This window comes from Phascolarctos cinereus, unplaced genomic scaffold (assembly GCF_003287225.1).
Source record: "Phascolarctos cinereus isolate Bilbo 61053 unplaced genomic scaffold, phaCin_HiC Scaffold_2;HRSCAF=192, whole genome shotgun sequence".
NCBI lineage: Eukaryota > Metazoa > Chordata > Mammalia > Diprotodontia > Phascolarctidae > Phascolarctos > Phascolarctos cinereus.
The window spans coordinates 105390491-105412939 of NW_027555625.1; the positions used below are offsets into that span (position 1 = coordinate 105390491).

Genomic DNA, 22449 nt, shown 5'->3' on the forward strand with positions numbered 1-22449 from the left:
TAGAAAAAATACTATTGAACTAATTTACTCTTTCCCTTCATTTCACCCTGTCCAGAACCTTTCAGTCAATCAGTCCATTTGCATTTGTTACTGTCTTCCTATGTCCCATGTACTATGCTAAACTCTAATGGTATAAGTAAGGGTACTTCAAGATATTTTGTATCAGCATTTATAACAGAATCGATAATTTTGGCTAAGTATACTTTAAATAAGAATAAAATCTAATTATTTTTTGCCAACAGGGAAATTATAAATAAGTGAGTCTCTGGCTCGGTAACTCAGTTTAGGTTTCTCAAAATGGTGTTTATAATTACTTTAAGTAAATATCCTTTTTGTTTTCATTGGCAATAATTGAACAGTAAGTACAGTGTTAACACTTTCTTTTGGAAAATCTAAACTCAAGGGAAAGATTAAAAGAATTACTTGGAAAAAAATCTAGAGATCATTGCAATCTTGAATAAATATATGTCAAAGTTTAACTCAAATGACACATTTTTTCTGATGGTAGCCAGATGGTAGTCATCTTATTACATGAAGAGTCACACATACATTAATTGGATAAATTTCACTGTTCATTCATGCCAAGGTACCATCAAATTTGTAATGCTAACAATCTGTTTACAAAATACATTCCCGTAAAAATGATTGTGATGCATCTTGTTTCTTTTCAGCTTCTAGTGAGATGGATCATTGCTGAAGGCAGGAAATTTTTATTACGGATGGGAAAGTGAGCAAGAAAACTCAGTGGTTCAGACTCAATTATGACTGAATCGGTACCACATTTGAGCCTAAAACCATATTTTTATTTTATTTTTTATGAAAAAACTACATTGCTTCATTTTTATTTTACGTCTCAGTTATGTCATTTTTAAAAGTTTGGTTGGGATCTCCCTCTCACCATCACATCAAAATTGCACCCTCAAAGTAAACGAAGGAAAGCACTTAAGAATACCGACCACATCTGACAGTATTTTTAACATCCCACACTTATAGTTTCTCACCTCTCTCTTGATTTTAGGGCAGAATATTTCATTATCTTTCTTCCAAATCTATGAATGGCCACTAAATTTACTCAAATTTTATATTCCTTTTGATGTTGTGTTGTTTGATTGCTAATAATTAGCAGTTATAAAGCATATGATGAATTACAAAACACTTTACATACACTATTAGATTTTATCTTCACAATAATATATATTGTAGAACATATAAGTGATATTATTGCCTCCCTTTAACAGATGGAGAAGTGGAAACTGATAAAGGTTAAATGATTTTCCAAACTCATACGATCAGTAAATGGTTGAGGCAGGATTTGAACTCAGGTCTTCCTGGCTTCAAATCCAGCACTCTATCCACTATACCACCCAGATCCCTAGTAGTTTTGGACCTGAGTTCAAATGTGTTCTCAGACATTTACTAGCTGTGTGACCCTGGACAAGTCACTTAACCTCAATTGCCTCACAAATATATATGTATAAAATACACACACACACACACACACACACACACACACACACACACACACACATATATATATACACACACATAGTGGGGAGCAAGTGTCTTCCATACATGGTGGAGTGACCTGTTCTTTGTTACCACAAAAAGCATTACAGTGCATTTTGAAAGACCAAATGCTTTCGGTCTTTAAGATTGTTTGTGACCAGTAATAGGATGTCTGGTTTTAGTTTCCTATTTTTTTCTTAATTGTTTTCAAGAATGGCTGGGCTAATTTACACCCACTCTGAATGTGTATAAGTGATTGTCATCCAAAAAATTCTACAACATTAAACACTAACATTTTTGTTATCATTCTTAATTTAAAGGTAAGGTAAAAGCTTAAAGACTTTTAAAAAAAATAATTATCTCAGTATTAATGACAGTGCATTTTAATATAATTGTTGATAGTTTGGTATTCTTTTGAGAATCATTCATGTCTTTTGTCCAGTAACTTTAGTTGCATATTTTAGGGTAAATTTCCTTGTACATAAGACTTTCATCACCATGTAGAATCTATAATGGTTGCATAGATTCTTATCACTAATTTCTCCTTTTATCTTAGTTGCATTAATTTTTGCATGTTTTATTAGGTGAAAGCATCTAATTGTTTAATTTTTGTGATCCCTATATATTTTATTATTCTACTATAAGGCATTGTCATCAAAAGTCTTATATTCCCCTATTTTGCCCTAGTATTGTGCACTTTTATATTTAGGTCATTTATTCATTTGGAGCTTGTTGTGGTATGTATTACAAGTGGCTGGTTGAAATCTATTTTTATACCAATGTGCTTTCCACTTTTCCCAGCCATTTTCCTATAAAGAAACTTTCCTTGAATATTGTTGTTTGGTATATTGAACACTGGGCCATGACTGATTACTTCTTTGTCAGCCCTTCTAGTCTATTCAAATATCTAATTGAACTTTGTTATACCAATATGCAATAGGTTTAATGATTATTACTTTTTAGTAGGGATTTTTAAATTTTTCTTTCCTCCTTTATGTTTTTCTATTATTTTCCCTTGAAGTTATGGGATTTCAAATTAATCTGCATTTTTTTCTGTAGATTATTCTTTTATAAATTTGGGTGGTATATAATAAAATTTAATGTTTGTGTACATAGTCAACAATAATTTATTAAATATTTGCTATGTACCAGTAACTGTGTAATTTCTGTCAAGATAAAGAAAGCAAAAAAAAAAGTTCTCCTCAATGAGATCATTTTTTAATGGGGAAAATGAGTAGAAAAGTAAAAAAAAATTACATATAAAATACAAGGGTTGTAAATGAAAGGCAATCCAAGAGAAAAGAAAGCATCAACTGAAGAGACCAGGGAAAGCCTCATGGTAAGTGTCTGCAGAGGCAAGCTTTGCAATTAGCCCTTTATTTTCATTCAGGGACTATCACAATGCTTTTCCAGGATGTCCCAATAAAATTGAGCATTCCAAGTCCCTTATTTTATGCATACATATATATGTTGGCATTAATATATTTTAATTATCTCAGTGTGAATCAATTATGAATACTGCATGTATCGTATGTGTGCAAGCAGAGAGTGTCTTGATATTCTAATTTCCAAATACTTTGTTTTAAGGATTTCCCCCCCAAAATTATTTTACTGTTGTTCATTTTATTTATTAATTTTTTGAGATTCATAAATTCATGTATTTTTAGTTTTCAACATTCACTTCCACAAGATTTTGAGTTCCAAATTTTCTCCCCATCTCATCCCTCCCCCAACCCCAAGATAGCATGCATTCTGAATACCCTTTCTCTTAATCTGCCCTCCCTTCTATCACTCCCCCTTCTCTTATCCCCTTCCTCTTCTATTTTCCTGTAGAGTAGGATAGATTTCTATACCCCATTGCCTGTATATCTTATTTCCAGTTGCATGTGAAAACAATTTTTAAACATTTGTGTCTAAAACTTTGAGTTTTAAATTTTCTCCCTTCCTCCCCCTCTACCCTCATTGAGAAGCCAAGTAACTCTGATACAGGTTATACTTGTGTAATCATGCAAAACACTTCCGTAGTAGTCATGCTGTGGAAAACTAACTATATTTCCCTTCATCCTATCCTGCCTCCCAATTATTCTATTCTCTCTTTTGATCCTGTCCCTCCTCATAAGTGTTTGCTTCTGATTACCCGCTCCCCTAATCTGCTCCCCTCTATCATCTCCTACTCTCATATCCCCTTCCCCCCTCTTTTCCTGTAGGGGAAGATAGCTTTTCATACCCAATTGAGTATGTATGTTATTCCCTTCTTAAGCCAAATCTTATTAGAATAAGATTCATTCATTTTCTCTCATCTTCTACCACTTCCCCTCCATTGTAAAAACCTTTAATTGTCTGTTTTATGTGAGATAATTTACCCCCTTCTACCTCTCCCTTTCTTCTCCCAGTATAATCCTCTCTTACCCCTTAATTTTCTCGAGATATCACCCATTTTCTTTAACTTACCCTGTGCCTCTATCTATCAATCTATCTATATATATAATTTTCCCCCCCTCAACTACCCTAATACTGACAAAGGTCTCATGAGTTACAAATATCATTTTTCCATGTAGGAATGTAAACAGTTTAACTTTAATAAGTCCCTTATGATTTCTCTCTTCTGTTTACCTATTCATGCTTCTCTTCAGTCTTGTATTTGAATGCTGAATTTTCTATTCAGCCCTGTTCTTTTCATCAAGAATGCTTGAAAGTCCTCTATTTCATTGAATATCCATTTTTTCTCCTGAAGGATTATACTCAGTTTTGCTAGGTAGCTTATTCTTGGCTGTAATCTATCTCCTTTACCCTCTGGAATATCATATTCTAAGCCCTCCAATCCCTTAATATAGAAGATACTAAATCTTGTGTTATTCTGATAGTGTTTCCACAATACTTGAATTGTTTCTTTCACTAATATCATATCTCTCAATTAAATTCAACATTTGCTGAATTTCTACACTGAGCAAGGCACTGTGCAGTAAGGTTTGCAACAGTGCGTGTTATAAACGTTTCTGTGTGCCTTTTCCTCCTATTGGATTATAAGCTCCGGGAGTACCAGATCTTATCTAAATTTTGTATCTCCCTCACTGCTTAACACAATACTCTGCACACAGGGGTCACTTAATAAATGTTACTATAGTTTAGGGAATAGAGATAAATAAGGAACAGTTTGTGTTCTAGAGGAGTTTAAAATTGAACAGTAAAGATAAGGTGTGGGCAACAACTGTAAAATAATTCAAAAAGGTAAGGATCGCAAAAAAGCAAAAAATGCCCAAAATACTTTGAGGAAAGGAGAGAGAGGGAAGGAGGGAGGGAGGGAGGGAGAGAGAGAAAGAGAGGGAGAGAGAGAGAGAGGGAAAGAGAGAGAGAGAGAGAGAGAGAGAGAGAGAGAGAGAGAGAGAGAGAGAGAGACTTTGATTAAGAGACAAAGAGGGAGAAGAAATAAAGGAAGAAAGTGAAAGGGAGAGACAGAAAGACACAAGCATAGAGACAGACATGGAGACAAAAAGAGAGACAAAGAGAAGCAGAGAGATACATCACTTCATTTTATCTTGCCTTTGAATTACAAAGACAGGAATTATGTGAATTATGTTAGGAGGATAAATGGATAGAGGGAACAAAGACAATGAGATGGAAAAGTCTATATTTTGATCCAATTTATCTAAATTATTGTGTGTAGTAACAGAAGTGGAGGGAGATGTATTTGGAAAATGAGGTTTGGGACAAAGTTTTAAGACCTTGAATATAATACCTGAGAGTATAAACTCTTCTATAGACAGTGGGAACCACCAGTGTCTTTTGAACAAAAAGTTATTTGCTAAGTTGTGCTCTAGGAAGAACAATATAGTGTGTGTGGGTAGAATGAGTATATAGTAGAGGTTGAAATGAGTCAGGCCATTTGTGATTCTACTAGTCCAGGTAAAAGGAATTGAGATACTGAAGAAAGATGATGTAAGTAGAAAAATACTACGTTTGGGGGAGCAAGAGGCTCAGAGATGACAATGAGATTCAGGTCTTAGATGTTTGTTTGTTTTTTTATTAACAGAAGCAGAGAAGTCAAGAATAAGAATTGGTTTAGAAGTGGAGGGGTGTGCTAAATTTTAAATATACTCAGTTTGATTATACTGAGAATCCAAATTGGTTTAGTTAGTAAGAATCAGTAGTAGAATCAATTGTCTCAGCTATCTGACTTCCCAAAGCAACTCAGCTGCCTGGGAGAGGAGAAAAGGAGGAGGTGATTGTGAAAATTAACCAGGATTAGGAATTGTCAAGGTAGATATGATAGTTTTATGTTCTAATACCCTAGAACACATAAATATGCATCAGTACTCATCATTTTGGTACTGTTACTAAAAATAAAATGGCTATAAAAATGCAAATGAATTTGATATGACATCAAGTAAATCAGTGAAATATTCTGAATCACTCAAACAAAAAAGAAATTGTTCTTACTACCATTAAGATTTTTTGATATTTGACTTCATTCATCATTAACTTTTTACTCTGGAATATTGAACTAGTTAGGGAAAGTTTCCCCTTCAAGTTAATCTAAGGGTATTTTTCTCTTTAGAATGAGGGTAGATAAACAAATATATGGGTTCCTGTCAATAGCATTAGACATAATTTTTGTGGCACTCTCCCACACTTTACCAGGCAAAAAAAAATTATTGTATTATTATTGAATAGGAGCATGATTGCATTTATAATATGTAATAATATGTCATGTTGTTGTAGCATCTATGGCACAATGCAATAAATACTGAGCCTGGAGCCAAGAATACCTGAGGTCAAATCCAGTCTTAGGCAGTTACTTATTGTGGGACCCCAGGCAAGTCAGTTTATCTATATTTGACTTTGTTTCCTCAACTACAAAATAGGGATAATAATAGTACCTATCTCTCAGTTGTTATGAGGATATAATAAGGTAATATTTGTAAAGTTCTTTGTCTGGTGTATAGTAGGTGCTTATTACATTTTTGTCCCTGCCCTTCCCCTCTTGTATTTCATGCTGAAATCACAAAACTGTGTAAAATTTGTATGACAAGTGTGACTGGAAATATAAAGAAATTGTGACTAAAAGAATTTGGGTAGTATACTGAAGATCGTGGCTTTTTTATTCTAACCCTTTCTTTTCCAATACTTCCTTTTTTCTGTTAATATAATCGTCTTCCTTGTTATTCAGGAGTCAAACTCCACTACTATCTCTGATACCTTTCTGTCTCCCAGATACATGTTCCTTCCCCACTCACATCATCTATCTTTCTTTTTCTCTTTTAGTCGATAAGTCATGTCTGACAATTCATGACTGCATTTGAGGTTTTCTTGGCAAATATTCTGGAGTGGTTTGCCATTTCCCTCTCTAGCTCATGTTATAGATGAAGAAGTTGAATCAAACAGGGTCAAGTCGCTAGTTAGTGTTGAAGGCTGGATTTGAATTAAAATCTTCCTGACTTTAGGGTTGGCACTGTATCCACTATATCATCTTGTTACCTCCAATCTCTCTGTCTCCCTCGCATAAACCCTTACAATAATAGTATCATAAATGGTCTGATAAAATCTGGCTTCTACTCTTATAAACCCATCCTTCCCAGAACTACCAGATTGTTTTTCTTAGAGTACAACTCTGAGCATTTCACTCCTTCTCCAAAAAACATTTGTGGCTCCTCGTTTATAAACTGTAGTTGACACTTTTAGGTTTAGTACTTTAGGCCTTAAAATTTGTCATTAACCTACCTTTCCATGAATTTCTTCCTCTAGTCACTTTCTCACATACAACAATCTAGCTCAAAGGTGTCAAACAGAAGGCACATGGGCCACAACTCAAAACACTCCCAAGTGCATCCTGAACCAGATTAAAATGAAATAGGGAAATATTTAAAAAACAAAGAATACAAATAGATAATATTACATTTAAAAACTAAGGCAATATGTGGTCCACTGAGATTTTTATATATGGTTTAGTGGTTGACGTTTCTACTTGAGTTTGACACCACTGATCTAGCCAATTTGGACTGAAATCATAGACTCATCATTGATGTAGCTATTTCCTCTATTAGGGGCAGAATGCAGTTAATTCATGTTTTTTTTTTCCAGTTTATATTCATGCCTATTTACTTCCATAAGGGCTCCAAAGAAGATTTATTTATGATATGGATGCCTTCTTAGAAATCTTTCTGAAATTCTATGAGTACCATTGCAACACACAAATTGCTTACTTGTTATTCTTCATATCTAACTGACCCATTTTTTTTTCCAATCATACACTTACTAAGTAACATCCTTCTGCCATTTCTTGCTTGAAAATCATAATGCTAAGACATCGCAGCCTACTTATTACCACCCCATTTTCCTCTATGGGTTATTCATTGTTCTGATTATCAAGATACTATATCATTCTATGATCTATAGCCATATAACATCATTGAGATAATATTGGTCTTAAAAAGAAGGGGATTTGTATTATAAAGAAGCTTTAGAAATCATATAAAGCAGTTAATAATTTTCCGCATGTATTCCTCTTCTTATTTAATTATGGGCCAGCTCAATTTCTATTTCTAGTATCCATCTAAGATTAATTGAAGGACTAACTCATTGGGATGATCACTCAACTTTCTGTTATAGTTAAGAGAATAAAATGTCTATTTTTTCTAATATTGATTATTAGTCTTATTTCTTCCAAGTAGTTGTGCTCATTGAGGACACTCTCTGATATTGAAGGAAGTTAATATTATCAGCCCAATGTCATCTGCAAACACAAGTCTCTGGAGCATCTCTTCATATATAGAGGAAATCCTTTGCCATTTGAACAATTCAGGGACCTCCTCTCAGAGAGTAGTGAACAATTGTAGCAAACATTTGTGTGTGTTTCATTTTTCACTGGAGGTTGAAAATCAGAAGATAATTGAGCATAGCTGTCTGTCTGGTTGCATCTCTGAAGAATTTCACATGAATCACAGAATTTAAAAGTTGGAAGTGGGGGCAGAGCCAAGATGGTGGAGTAAAAGCAGTGACTTGCTTGAGCTCTGCCCCAAACCCCTCAAAATGCCTGTAAATAAAAACAACTCTAAACTAATTCAAAAGCAATAGAAACCACAAAAAGAAAGAGTGAAACAAATTTCCAGTCCAAGACAACCTGGATGGTTGATCAGAAAGATAGTTATATCATGCCAGGAGGGGAGAAGAACCCAGTTTGGTGTGGGTGCACAGGCAAAACAGTCCTCAGTGAACCTGGAACAGGCCTCAGAGGACTGAATCCCAGGCAGCTGTGACAGTTTCCAGACTTCTCAACCCGTGAACACCAAAGACAACTTAGAAAATCAGTAGGAAAAGCATGGGAGTACAGTGAGAGAGAAGCTTGGTCCCAGCCCCAGTCCCTGTGAGCAGCTTCAGGGTGGTGGCTGCTTCCTGAGCTTCCAGCCCACAGACTGAGGGGGAATGAAGTGGCTGATCAGAGGGGATTTGCAGGGATCTCTTTGCTGGTTCAGGATTTTCTTTCTTTGCCTGTGCTCAGATCTGGGTCACAGTTATGGGTGGTGGTCCTGGGGTGAGAAGAAGTGCTGATGTGGTGGAGCTTGTAGTGGTTATGGAGAAGAAATTCTCCACACAGTTCCAAGGCAGAAAAGAGTCCTTGTGGTAACTCATCATCTCCTGAAAGAGATCCTCAAAAGAAAACTGCTAGGAATATTATAGCCAAATTCCAGAGTTCCCAGGTCAAGGAGAAAATATTGCAAGCAGCCAGAAAGAAACAACTCAATCATTGTGGAAATACAATCAGGATAACACAAGGTTTAGCAGCTTCTACATTAAGGGACCAGAGTGCTTGGAATATGATATTCTGGAGGTCAAAGGAGGTAGGATTACAATCAAGAATCACCTACCCAGCAAAACTGAGTATAATCCTTCAGGGGGAAAATGGATATTCAGTGAAATAGAGGACTTTCAAGCATTCTTGAGGAAAAGACCAGAGCTGAATAGAAAATTTGACTTTCAAATACAAGACTCAATAGAAACATGAAGAGGTAAACAGGAAAGAGAAATCATAAGTGAGTTGTTAAGGTTGAACTGTTTACATTCCTGCATAGAAACATGATATTTGTAACTCATGAGAGTTTTGTCAGTATTGAAAGGGAAAGAGAGAAGAGAAGGTGAGGAGAGAGAGAAGGGAGGGAAGATTAGGGGAAGGAGTAATCAGAATGCAGGCCGTTCTCAGGTGGGGTGAGGGATGAGAAGGGGAAAAATATTGGAACTCAGAATCTTGTGGAAATGAATGTTGAAAACTAAAAATAAATAAATAAGTTTAAAAAAAAGAAGTTGGAAGCTATCTTACAATAAGGTATGTATTATTGTCAATTTTCTCCAAGTAATACACAAATGCAAGCTCCAATAGAGCATATACGACAAGTGATCTTCCAGTTATTTGTTGAATTTTTCATAGGAGGAAAGACCCTGAATGGGGGGAAACAGAATCGAAAGCCTTTGAGGAAGCCAAAATAGCTATTCAAACTGCCCTGGATCTTTGGCCTGTACAGTCAGGGCCGATGGAATTGCAAGTTACAGTTTTGCATGGATATGCTGATTGGAGTTTATGGCAAAAACAACAGGGCAGGAATGTTCCTTTAGGATTTTGGTCGCGGAAACTGCCACCTGCTGGCCAAAATTATACTCCTTTTGAACAACAATTATTGGCTGCATATTGGGCCCTGGTAGAGACAGAACATTTAACTTTAAACCATGAAGTTGTATTGAGGCCAGCCATACCCATTATGAGTTGGATTATGGGGACCCCCGCCTCACATAAAATAGGACATGCCCAAGAATCATCAATTATTAAATGGAAATGGTATTTGCAAAATAGAGTCAAGACAGGCAGATCGGGTGTTTCCACCTTGCATGAAAAGGTATTAGAATTACCAAAACATTCAAATGATATTGATATACCACCAAAGTCTTATGATCAATCACCTGTTTCTTGGAATAATGGATATGATTCTCTAACCCCCGAGCAGAAGAAGCATGCTTGGTTTACTGATGGCTCGGCTAAATATATAGGATCTAAGCGATGTTGGAAAGCTGTAGCCTATAACCTTCATGCAATACTATTTTGGAAAGCTCTGGTGAAGGCCAGAGTAGCCAATGGGCCGAATTAGTGGCTGTCTATCAAGTAATTCAAAAGGAACAAGGTGGCCAATGTCATATATATATATATACTGATTCCTGGGCCGTAGCCAATGGCCTAGCAGTTTGGATGCCAATTTGGAAGAAACACGAATGGAAAATTAGAGACAAAGATGTGTGGGGAAAAGAATTATGGGAACAAATATGGGAATGGTGTCAATGTACTAATGTATCTGTATTTCATGTAGATGCCCATGTGAATCAAGATTCTGTGGAACGTGAGTATAATGCCCGTGCTGATGAATTATCCAAACTTCAAGGAAAAGCTTTAAAGGTCACCCCCAGAGAGGAAAATGAAACACAATTAGGAAAATGGGTCCATATCACCGCAGGACATCTTGGCGCTCTTGCATCTTACAGGTGGGCATTAGACAGAGGGATTAACATACCTCTGGATCTATTTAAGCAAATAGTACAAAATGCATACAATGTCAATTATTTGCTCATCGGCCTGTGCCGAAGAAAATCACTGGAGAATTGGCTAGAGGGTCTTTACCTGCTCAAATTTGGCAAATAGACTATATTGGACCATTACCTGTTAGGTCAGGGGTGTCAATATGCCTGCACTTGTGTGGACACCTACTCTGGGGTATTAGTTGCCTGCCCCTATAAACAGGCTACCCAGAAAAACACTTGTAAAACCCTAGATATTATTTCTCTTTATTATGGGACCCCCCTACAAATACAGAGTGATAATGGTACTAAAGTTTGGATAAAGAAGCATCAATCTGATAGACCAAGGCCAGCTGAGCTTATAGCACAAGGAAACACTAATACTGCCATAGTAGTATACCCTGGTGATGATAAATGGTATCATGTCCCACTAACCCAAATGTTTTTACGATATTAAGTGTTTTACAGTGTTTGCCTGCTATACGCTAACTATGGCATGAACTCCAGGTATTCCAGTGGGGAATCCTCAGCAAGGACCGCGTACTGATTCCATCTACGTTGGTGAAAACAACACCCACATCATGAATTGGTCATACCCATTCAACGTAGAAGTTTGGGACGCCCCTCTATTTCCCCTAATGAGAATCAATTTAACTAGTTTTAATCTAACTGTTACTGCAGCAAACGGTACCAATATATCCTGTTCGTGACGCCAATTTTGTATTAGTAGGATTTAGTGAGGTTCGGATTCGCTCCTATAAATGACACTCTCCAATGCACCAGAAAATAATAGGAAATAGATAATTTATTTAGAAGAAGCAAAGCACAGATAGTTTGAATTTGCATAGAAAGCATAAATAATAAGAACAATCAATAATATAGCACCGATCAAGAGAGTCGGTAATGGAAGAGAATACATCACCAATTCAAGGGAACCTCCAAAATCAATCAACGGCTGGGAGCCTCACCCGCGGGAAGGACACTTCGCCCGGGAAAATCTTTACACAATTCAAGTTTGTACTGGCTGCAACGGGGCTCCCAGCCGTTGATTGACTTTGGAGGTTCCCTTGAATTGGTGATGTATTCTCTTCCATTACCGACTCTCTTGATCGGTGCTATATTATTGATTGTTCTTATTATTTATGCTTTCTATGCAAATTCAAACTATCTGTGCTTTGCTTCTTCTAAATAAATTATCTATTTCCTATTATTTTCTGGTGCATTGGAGAGTGTCATTTATAGGAGCGAATCCGAACCTCACTAAATCCTACTAATACAGACCCATTGCTTTTCATGGCAAATCATGCCATTTTTAAAGTGAGCTCTAATTGGAAATTTCAAATTGAAATTTGCCTCTTTGCTATTTGTAGCTATGATCCTGGTTCAGCCCCCTGAGCAAAACAAAACAATTCTAATATTTCATGCCATGTGGCAGCTCTTCACATACTTGAAGAGAATTATAATGTTCCTGCTAAGACTTTTATTTCTCCAACCTATACATAAGATTATGAGATCATACATTTGGAATTGGAGGAGACCTTAGAAAGCTTTGAATAGGTGGAGCTATGAAGGTAGAGTAAGGTGGAAACTCCCAGAACTGACCCAAATTCACCCCTGAATAACCACAAAATAATGCCTCAAAATTAATTCTGGATTGGTGAAAGTAATGAACGGACAGGGTGAAACAATTTTCTAGTCCAAGAAAATTTAGAAGGTTGGCAGAAAGGTCTGTCACACTGAGGTAAAATGGCAATGCAGTCCAGCACAGGGTGTTTACCTGGGATAGGCCAACAGTGAAGCCTCCAGGCCCTTGGTGCAGCTCAGAAAGGAGGTAAGGCCCCTTGGCCCTAGATCTCCACCATAGACAAGCAGAGAAATGCTGCAATCATCAGTATAGCCCAGAGGTGAGGCCCCACACCACCACTGCAGCATAGTGGTGAGGCAAGTCCCCACAGCCCTCAGCCCTCAGCCCTAGCACAGTCCAGGTGTTAGCCCCCCCAACCCTAACCCCCTCCAATGCAGCCCAGCAGTGAGGCCAATCCCTTGTAAAAGAAGCTTGGAACAATGCCTCCAAGAACACAGGAATAGAGTCAGCTAAACTTCAATTTTAAAAAAATCATGAAATAGCCTGGGAAAAATGAGTAAACAACAATGACGAAAAGAAAAAAGAAAAAGAAACCTGACCATAGAAAATTACTGTGTGATGGGGAAGATCAACACACAAATTCAGAAAAGGATAATATCAAAATGCCTATATGTGAAACCTCAAAAAGTGTAAAAAAAAAATGGTCTCAGACAAAAAAATAACTTTTAGAAGAACTTGAAAAGCATTTTAAAAATCAAGCAAGAGAGGTAGAAGAAAAATTGGGGAAAGTAATAAAGGTGATGCAAGAGAATCACAAAAAGAAAAAGAGCTAACAGCTTGGTAAAAAAAAAGCACAAAAATGGGGGAAAAGATATATAAAAATTCACTGAAGAAAACAACTCATTAAAAAGTAGAATTGGCCAAAAACAAAAGGAGATAAAAATGTTCATTGAATAATATACTTCCTTGAAAATTACAATTGGACAAGTGAAAGTTAATAACTTCATGAAACATCAAGAAACAATAAAAGAAAATCAATAGAATTAAAAAAAACAGAAGAAAATTTGAAATATCTCATCAGAAAACAAAACAAAACAAAACAAAACAACTAACCTGGAAAATAGATCTAGGAGTGAGAATTTAAGAACGATTAGGCTACCTGAAAGTCATGATTAAAAAAAAGCCTGGACATAATAGCTCAAAAAAAAAAAACCTCTCCTGATATCCTAGTACTAGAGGGCTAAATAGATGTTGAAAGACTCCACAAATCACTTCTTGAAAGAGATCTTAAAATAAAAATTCCCAGCAATATTATAGCCAAATTCCAAAGCTTCCAGGTCAAGTAAAATATTGCAAGCAGCTAGTAATAAACAATTCAAATATCATGGAGCCAAAGTCAGGATGCCACAGGATTTAGCAGCTTGAACCACAATGGATAAGAGGGCTTGGGATATTATATTACAGATGGAAAAGGAATTAAGACAAATAAGAATAACCTAATAAACAAACCTGAGTATTATCGTTCAGGGGAAAATGGATATTCAATGAAATAAAGGACTTTCAAGCATTCCTAAGGAAAAGACCAGAGCTGAAAAGAAAATTTGATTTTCAAATACAAGACTCAAGAGAAGGATAAAATAGTAAATGACAAAAAGAAAACTTGAGGAATTCAATAAGGTTAAACTGTTTATATTCCTACACAGGAAAATAATACTTGTAATCCTTAACAACTGTCTTTTTATTAGGGAAGTTGGAGTATAGACAGAGGACAGTGGTGTCAGTTCACTATGATGGGATGATATCCAAACCAAAATTTGTGTGTGAGGAAAAAAAAAAATTGAACTGGGAGAAGATGGAAGGGGAGGTAGACTGGTATAAATTATCTTACATGAAGAAACAGAAGAGATATTATAGTGGAGGAAAAGAAGGGTAGGGGTAAAGGCAATGTTCCAACCGTAATCTCTTTGGAATTGGATCAAAGAGGTAATAACACACACATTTAGTTGGATATAGAGGGAAGCAGATAACAGAGTGGATTAAAAACCAGAATCCTACAATATGTTGATTACAAGAAATACATTTAAAGCATAGAGACACACAGAGTAAAAGTAAGGAAATAGAGCAGAATCTATTATGCTTCAGGTGAAGTGAAAAAAAAAAGAAGGAATAAAACTAGGAGCAGTAATCATGATCTCAGACAAAGCAAAAGTTCTCTTTAAAAAGTTCTAATTAAAAGACATAAGGAAGGGAACTACATTTTGCTAAAAAGTGACATAGACAATGAAGTAAAATGAATATAAAACATATATACCCAAAATGGTATAGCATCCAATTAAAAAAAAAGTTGGATGAGTTACAGGAGGAAATAGCAACACTATACAATAAAGGAATCAAATTTCCCCTTTCAGAACTAGCTAAATATCATAAAGAAGAAGAAGAAGAAAATAATGAAGCAAATAGAATTCTCAAAAATTTAGATATGATAGACCTCCGAAGAAAATTGAATGGGAATAGACAGGAATATGCCTTTTTTTCTGTAGTACATGGCACCTACATAGCAATTGACCATGTGTTGAGGCATAAAAACCACAATCAAATGCAGAAAAGCATAAACATTGAATGAATCTTTTTCAGATCACAATGCAATGAAAATTCCATTCATAAAAGGCTATGGAAATATAGATTAAAATTGATCAGAAACTAAATAATCTAATCCTAAAGAATTAGTAGGTAAAAAAAAAAATCATAGAACAATCAATAATTTCATTAAAGGGAATGACAACAATGAGACAAGAAACCAAAATTTATGCACTGCAACCAAAACAGTATTTAGGTGAAAACTTATATATCTAAGTGCTCACATCAATAAAATAAAGATAAGATCAACAAATTGTGTATAAAATTTTAAAAAATACTATCGAAAGAACAAATTAAAAACCCACAGTTACACATCAAACTGGAATACCTGAAAATCAAAGAAGAGATTAATGAAATTGAAAGTAAGAAAAACTCTTGACCTAATGAAAAAAACTAGTAGCTGGTTTTATGAAAAATGATAGACAAACCATTTGTTAACTTGGTTTAAAAAAAGGAAACCAAACCAACTTACCGTTATCAAAAAATAGAAAGTGTGAATTTTCCACCAATGAAGAGAAAATTAAAGCAATAACTAGGAGCTATTTTGCCCATTTATACACAAATAAATCTAACAATTTAAGCAAAATGGATGAATATTTACAAAAAAATAAATTTTCTAGATTAACAGAAGAGGAAAAAAATACTTAAACAGCCCTATCTTAGGGAAAAAAACTGAAGAAGCCATCACTAAACTCCCTAAGAAAAAATCCCCAGGATCAGATAAATTCACAAGTGAATTCTACCAGATATTTAAAGAACAATTAATTCCAACACAACACAAACCATTTGGAAAAATAGGTAAAGAAAGAGTCATACCAAACTTCTTTCAGAACACAAATATTGTGTTGATGCCTAAATCAGTAAGAGGAAAAACATAGAAAACTATAGACTAATTTCCCTAATGAATATATATGCAGGAATTTTAAATAAAATACCAGCAAAAAGTTTACAGTAATACATCACAAGAATCATGCCCTATGACCAAGTGAGGCTTTTACCAGAAAGGTAAGGCTGGTTCAATATTAGGAAAACTATTAGCATAATTGACTATATCAATAACAAAACTAACAGAAATTGTATGACTATCTCAACAGATTAAGAAAAAAGCTTTTGAAAAAATACAAATACCCATTCCTATTAAAAACACTAAAGAGACTCAGATTCTTAAAATCTAGCCACTGCTCAGATTCTTATAATCTATCCAAGAGCTAACTAATGTTCAGACTCCTTAAGTCTGCCCAATATGACAGATGTTCTAATAAACCTTGTCTTTGGCTGTAAAATAAAACAAAATGCTAAATAGCATAGGAATAAATTGAGTTTCCCTTAAATTTATATGTAATATCTATCTAAAACCATAAGCAAGCATCATATGTAAAGGGGGAGAAGCTAGGAGCCTTTCTAATAAGATAAGGGATGAAGCAAGAACAGCCATTATCACCACTATTATTCAATGTTTTACTAGACATGTTAGCTATAGCAACAATGGAAGAAAAAGAAATGGACATAAATCAAAATATTAAATAAGGAAATAAAACTATCAATCTTTGCACATGATATGATTGAATACATAGAGAATCCTAGAGAATCAACTTTAAAAAAAACTAGTGGAAATAATTAATAACTTTAGCAAAGTTGCAGGATATAAAATAAACCCACATAAATCATCAGCATTTCTATATATTACCAACAAAGTCTATCAGGAAGAGATAGAAAGAGAAATTCAATTTAAAAAAATTGTAAGTAATGTAAAATACATGTGAGTCTAACTGCCAAAACAAGGCACTATATGACCACAATTACAAAACACTTTTCACAGAAATAGTTATAGCTAAAGAATTGAAAACATTAATTGCCCATGTGTAGGCTGTCATTATAATAAAAATTACAATTCTGCCTAAATTCATTTACTTATTCAGTGCCATACCAATCAAACTACCAAAAATATTTTGTAGAACTAGGGAAAATATCAAAATTCATCTGGAAGAACAAAAGTTCAAGAACATAAAAGGAACTAATGAAAAAAAATGTAAAGGAAGGTAGCCTAGTTCTACCAAATCTCAAACTTTATTATCAAGTGGTAATCATCAAAACAATCTGATACTGGCTAAGGAATGGAGTGGTGGATCAGTGGGATAGATTAGTTAAACAATGCACAGTAGCAAATACCATAGTAATCTCATATTTAATAAACCCAAAGACCCCAGTTTTTAGGACAAGGACTCTCTATTTAACTAAAACTGCTGGGAAAACTGGAAAACAGCATGGCATAAACTAGGGATAGATCAACGTCTTACAATGCATACCAGATAAGGTCAAAATGACTATAAGATTTAGGCATAGTGATACCATGGGCAAATTAGGTGAGCATGGAATAGTTTACCTGTCAGTTCTATGGATAAGGAAAGAATTTATGACCAAACAATAGATAGCTTTATGAGCTGAAAATGGATAATTTTGATTATATTAAATTAAAAAGTTTTTGCACAAACAAAACCAATGCAACTAAGATTAGAAGGAAAGTAGAAATCTGGGAATTTTTTTTCTGCCAAATGTTTCTGATAAAAACCTTATTTCTGAAATATATAGATAAGTGAGTCAAATTTATAAGGACACAAATCATTCCCCAATTGATAAATGGTCAGAAGATATGTGCAGGTAGTTGTCCAATAAAGAAATCAATGCTATTTATAGCAATACGAAAAATGTTCCAAATCACTGCTGATTAGAGAAGTGTGAATTAAAACAACTCTAAGATACCACCTCACAACTATCAGATTAACTAATTTAAGAGAAAAGGAAAATGATAAATGTTGGAAGGGAAATGGGAAAATTGGGACACTAATGTATGGTTGGTGGAGATGTGAACTTATCCAATCATTCTGGAGAACAATTTGGAACTATGCCCTAAGGGAAATAAAATTGTGCATATTGTTTGATCGAGCTATACTACTGTTAGGTCTGTGTCCTAAAGAGATCACAAAAAAAAAAGGATAAGTGCAAAAATATTTATAGCAGTTCTTTTTGTGGTAGTAAAGATTAAGAACATGAGGGGATGTCCATCAATTCAGGAATGGCTTAAATAAGTTGTATTATGCGATTGTAATGGAATGCTGTTGTGATATGAGTACTGATGACCAGGATGCTTTCAAAAAAACCTGGACTTCCATGAACTGATTTAGAGTGCAGTGAATAGAACCAGGAGAACATTGTGCACAGGAACAGCAATATTGTATGGTGACCAACTGTGAATGACTTAGCTATTCTTAGCAATACAATTACCTAAAAAAATGCTGAAGGATTCATGATGAAAAATGCTATCCACCTCTAAAGAAAGAACTTATGGAATCTGAATGCACATTGAAGCATTCTATTTTTCACTTTATTTTGTGGTGCTTTTTTTTTTGTCTGTGTTTTCTTTCACAACATGACTAATATGGAAATGTTTTATATGATTTCACCTGTATAACCAATATCAAATTGCTTACCATCTTAGGGTAGGGGAGGGGAAGGAGGGAGAGAATTTGGAACTCAAAATCTGAAAAAAAAAAAAGAATGTCAAAATTGTTTTGACATGTAATTGGAAAAAAAATATTCCAAAAAAAGAAAAAAAACTTTGAGTACAACCCCCTCATTTTGTATATGAGACAACTGAGGCTTAAAGAGTTAATTGATTTATCCAAAGCTTTATATCTGGTTAAGCCTGAGGTCAGATTTGTGTCCTGGTCTCTCTGATTCCCAGAGACTTTTCCACAATTCTGTGAACACGCACAGTTCTTTCAACTCAAACATGGTAGACTCAAGGTCCTTCACTACCCTGTTTTTTTTTTTCCTTTGTAATGCTCCATTTAATTTGTAGTGCTTAGAACTGAAGCCAGTGCTCAAGAAAAGGCAAAATACAATGGAGCTATAACCTTCCTGAAAACTCTTTCTTAAGACAGAAAATAATATTAGCTTTTATTTTTGAATGCCACACCATATTACTAACTCATATGGATTTAAATGCATGAGATAAAACTTTTTGGATGTGACCCTTTAATGTTGATTTTTATTCTATTTAGTTGCATGGGGTTTTTTTGGTAAACAAAAAACATTAAAAAAGTAAGGATCTTTTTTTCTGTAGTTTACTCTAGCTAATCAATCATGTAATGTGACTGTGGGACATATATACTTTAGTAATTGAATTTTAAAAGATTGACATTTGTGTTCTCATAGTTTCATCAGTCATAATCATTTATGGATTGATAATTATTACATTTTTACAAAAATGTGTCATTATGTATGAATAATTTCTGATTTTCTCTTATTTGCTTTTTTTTGTACAAATACAATCCTACCAATCTAGAAAGGCTGAGTATATCACAGCCTTAATAATTCATTATATGTCTATATCCAAGAGCCAATCCAGCTAAGCCAAAATAAGGTCATCATTACATTAGCCAGATGTTATGCTTAATAACATTGAAATGAAAATGAAATTCTGGGTCACAAAAACTCTTAAAGATCATAGAGGGGTTATAATCTTTTTTTCTATTAGTAGAAAGAACAGTAATGTATCCTTGCAGTGTTGAAGTAATTCTCTCTTATTCACCTAACCATCAGTCATTTATTGTTTTCCCTCTTTCAGTATATTAAGAATCTAATTTTGTAATTCTTTCAAAATTGTTTTGGGAATGTAAGCTTTTTGAGAACAGACACTATTTAATTTTTGTCTTTTTTTCCCTAATGCCTAGCATGGTGACTGACACATAGCTGCCATTTCATATTTGCTTTTAGGTTGATTGTACTTAATTTTGTCTAGTACTTTTTCCTGATTCCATCATTTAAATGTGCACTTTCACTATAGCAGAACAGGTATGGTGGTTTTAGCTTTCAAATATGGATATTTCCCTGACGTTAATGATGAAAGCTATCATGATAGAAATGATAGAAAATCTAATCAATTTTGATCTACTTACTCTCCCTACTTTAGTTTTATATGTAAATGCACCAAAGATGATCTGTGTTATTGAATTATTCCCTCCCCCCACTAATGTTTATTCTTTTATGAGGTAAAACCATTCATTATATTTCATTACTTTCTTCTGTAAAATATTGCAAATGAGTTAATATTGTAAACTGGTCTTGCTTTTGTCTGCTAAATCTTACTGTTTTGTGAGTAGTTGAAGTGCCTTCTTGATGGAAAAATAAAAATTTGGTGTCTTTTGGTCTTATCGTTGTGGTGATTGATTTATACTGGAAGAATCTCTGTAGTAGATGAAAAAACTAAACATCAATGTATTTTTTATTTATTTTCTGATTTTACATGTTAGTAGATGGTTTGAATAGGTCAGATTGAAACTATTTTAATTATGTTACCTTTTCATCTTTTGGAAGGGTCTCCTCTCTTTGTCTAGCCTACCCTTTCACTGATAACATTGAATGTGAAACTAGTGTGGAATATCTCATAAAATTTTTCTACCTCTTCACTGCTTGCCACAGATGTTGGCTCTTAAGTTGCAATTACCTTCATAACATTCCTTTTGGTTTTATTCATCATGAACACTTAAAAAACCATATCCCCATGTTCCCCACAAAAATGTTTGTTATTGCCTTTAGACATGTGATGAAACTAATTCTGCCAATTCCTTTATTTGCCTCTGTAAAGAGATTGAGAGAATCATTCTCTCATTTATTCAAAATTTTCTTATGCCTGGTGGTATAATTTGTAATGAGTATATCAATGTTGATCGACTTCTATTTCTGCAGTAATAAGTCCACTTCTTAATCATCAGACAGCTGTCTCACATGTAAAGTACCAATTACTAAAATAACGTATGTAGACAGTTTAGGAGCTGTGTGGTTCTTAGCATCATTCTTCTGATGACATTTCAAAATCTCATGGAAGATTTTTTCTCCATGGTAGCTTAATGTAATGCTCACTTAGTCGCAGGTATTCCAGAGCATGTCCCAGGAAAGCACTGTTATCTGGAGCTAATTCAAAGGATGAATTGAAATGGGGCTAGAAGAAATGAGTAGTGGTAATGCTACTGGATCATTGATATTCTCTGGACTCCAGTTTGAAAAGGTAATGCAATTCCATATTCTCTAAAGCCTAGGGAATCAGTGTGAGATTCAGTTGTGTCCTATGACAAAGATTCGAGAGTCAAGATACAGATATCTTAAAAAATAACATTAATTATAAGAATTATTTAATGGAGATGATTTCAAGTAGACAGTATGATAATTAATTGTTCTCAGAATATTCTAGAACATTTATCCAGATTATTGAAGGAGAAAGATCTGCCTCTGACTAATGAGCAGAGAAATTAGTGTAGGGAGGTATGTACTCAATTGAATTCTGAAAGCACAGTCAGCAAGGTTTTGATTTAATTCCCCCTCCTTTCACATTCATGGCCTCTGCAATCATGGGTAAGTCATTACCTCTCTGAGCTCAATTTTCCTTATTGGTGAAATGGGAATAATAATATCTGTAGTTTTTATCTTGTTGTAAAGATCAAATGAGGTGAGGATAATGATTATGGTAATAGTAATACTTTATGTTTCTCTAGTGCTTCTATCATTTGAAAATCTAAATTGAAGTTCACAAAAATTCTATAATATATAAGTATACATACACACACACACACTTACCCATCCACCTATTTCCACCTCCCACATATGAATGTCATATATATATAGAAGTATGTAAAAAGAACTTTGCAAACCTTAAAGTGCTAAAAAAAAAAGGGTCAGGTATTAATACTATTATTTGGATAGTATCCAATTCCCTAGTTAATAACTAATTAAATTTTAAGTTAAATCTTGTCCTTTTTCTCACTTTCCATCTTTTTACAGTCACTGAGATCTGATTCCTTTCAGTGACAGTTTCCCTGGCTCCTCTTCTCAGCATTGTTTGAACTTTCAATCCAAAACAGTATCACTCCTTTTTTTTTTTAACTTATTCACATGCTGTTTAAAAACTGTGATTAATGAATTCACTACAAATTTACACTGAATCATCTAATTTGGGTCCTCACTGATATAAGGCAACATTATTAACTTTTTCTAACTAATTTGCTGTCTTAACCAGTATAGTATCTATTCCAAGCATTTTCATCCTTCCTCAATTATACTTTCCATCCCCACACTCTTATTTGAAGGCTTCCTCTCATATTTCTTAAAATTTT

At 34.5% G+C, this 22449-nt stretch overlaps 1 long non-coding RNA gene and 1 pseudogene across 1 annotated transcript; both read left to right on the forward strand.

Annotated features, from left to right (window-relative positions):
• The first annotated feature begins 9943 nt into the window (after window positions 1-9943).
• Window positions 9944-11573, forward strand: LOC144455794 (uncharacterized). The gene is made up of 2 exons (XR_013484561.1): window positions 9944-11025; window positions 11517-11573. It is a non-coding gene; the product is annotated as an uncharacterized LOC144455794 (long non-coding RNA).
• A 9702-nt stretch (window positions 11574-21275) lies between these two features.
• The window catches only part of LOC110215084 (large ribosomal subunit protein eL42-like), a 45578-nt pseudogene continuing 44404 nt past the window's right edge, over window positions 21276-22449 (forward strand).